The sequence below is a fragment of the Sapajus apella genome, unplaced genomic scaffold, assembly GCF_009761245.1.
Source record: "Sapajus apella isolate SASKATOON/1434 unplaced genomic scaffold, GSC_monkey_1.0 scaffold21, whole genome shotgun sequence".
Classification (NCBI taxonomy): domain Eukaryota; kingdom Metazoa; phylum Chordata; class Mammalia; order Primates; family Cebidae; genus Sapajus; species Sapajus apella.
The window spans coordinates 12115658-12117608 of NW_022436961.1; the positions used below are offsets into that span (position 1 = coordinate 12115658).

At 45.1% G+C, this 1951-nt stretch overlaps 1 pseudogene across 1 annotated transcript; it reads left to right on the top strand.

Annotated features, from left to right (window-relative positions):
• Positions 1 to 900: 900 nt before the first annotated feature.
• LOC116558360 lies at positions 901 to 1657 on the top strand (annotated as a pseudogene). The gene has a single exon (XR_004271969.1). The product of XR_004271969.1 is annotated as a lysophosphatidic acid receptor 1 pseudogene (transcript).
• The last annotated feature ends 294 nt before the right edge of the window (positions 1658 to 1951 follow it).

The following is a 1951-nucleotide window of genomic DNA, read 5'->3' on the forward strand; positions in this document are numbered from 1 at the left end:
CAGGGGCTCCAGGGGTGCCACACCAGGGGAACAGCTTCTGCCTAGGATTGTGGGCCTTCAGCATGGATTTCAGTCTCCCTGTGAGTGATAGGAAAGAAAGGGCTCCCCATCTACCTATGTGAGTACCTGACTTCTCACAACTCACTCCTACAGCATCAGGTACACAGTTCCTCCTAGCATGACCTCGCTCTGATCCACAAACAAGAAAATTTGTCTCCTGTAGTTCCGGGGCCCATTCACCATCTACAAACACAGAGTGGTCATGGCTGCCACCTCTCCTTCCATCCCTGTAATTTCACAGCCCCAGTTCACAGCCATGAACAAACCACAGTGCTTCTACAACCAGTCCATTGCCTTCTTTTATAACAGAAGTGGAAACATCTTGCCACAGAAGGGAACACAGTCAGCAAGCTGGTGATGAGACTTGGAGTCACTGTTTGTATCTTCCATCATGTTGGCCAACCTACTGGTCATGGTGGCAATCTATGTCAACCGCCACTTCCATTTTCCTGTTTACCACCTAATGGCTAATCTGGCTGCTGCAGACTTCTTTGCTGGGTTGGCCTACTTCTATCTCATGTTCAACACAGGACCCAATACCCAGAGACTGAAAGTTACACATGGCTCCTTCATCAGGGCCTCATTGATAACAGCCTGATGGCATCTGTGGCCAACTTACTGGCTATTGCAATCAGAAGACTCATCATGATATCCCGATTCCACTGGGGTCCAGAACTATGCTGAGACATTCTCATAGTCCTCTGACAAACATAGCCAAAGATGTGAGCACAGAGAACCACCATTACCACAAAGGTCACCAAGTTGAAAATGATATCACAGTTTTCCACATGCAGCTCCACACTCGGATGAGCAACTGGCAGGTGGTGGTGGTCATTGTGGTCATCTGAACTATGGCCATCGTTATGGGTGCTATACCCAGTGTGGACTGGAACTGTATCTGTAATACTGGAAACTATTCCAATTGGCACCCCTCTACAGCAACTCTTAGTCTTCTGGGCCATTTTCAACTTGGTGACCTTTGTGGTAATGGTGGTTCTCTGTGCTCCCATCTTTGGCTATGTTTGTCAGAGGACTATGAGAATGTCTCAGCATAGTTCTGGACCCCAGTGGAATCGGGATATCATGATGAGTCTTCTGAAGACCGTGGTCATTGTGCTTGGGGCCTTTATCATCTGCTGGACTTCTGGATTGGTTTTGTTAATTCTAGATGTGTGCTATCCACAGTGCAGCGTGCTGCCCTATGAGAAATTCTTCCTTCTCCTTGTTGAATTCAACTCTGCCATGAACCCCATCATTTACTCCTACCACGACAAAGAAATGAGCGCCACCTTTAGGCAGATCCTCTGCTGCCAATGCAGTGAGAACCCCAGCAGCCCCACAGAAGGCTCAGACCGCTCAGCTTCCTCCCTCAACCACACCATCTTGGCTGGAGTTCACAGCAATGACCACTCTGTGGTTTAAAACAGAAACTGAGATAAGAGCCAGCAGTCCTCTCTTGGAGGATAAACAGCCTCCCCCTATCCAATTGCCAGGGCAAGGTGGGGTGTGAGCGAGGAGAAAAGTCAACTCGTATACTTAAACACTAACCAATGACAATATTTGTTGCAGACCCCACAAGAATTGATAGATTAGTTGAATAAGTATTGATAGACTAGTTGAATCCACAACTTCATTTATATACAGGCTTCCCCTTTTTTATTTTTAAAGGATACATTTCACTTAATAAACATGTTTATGGCTATCAGCATGTTTGTGATGCATGACACTATGGACGTTTTTAAACCACTATAATTCCATTTTTTTCCTTCCATATGAAAACTGTAAATTAGAATGATTTTTCTTTGGAAAGCATGCACGTAATGTATGTATGCAGTATGCCTTACTTAAAAAAATAAAAAGGATACTAATTTTAAATCCTCTAGAAAATAGA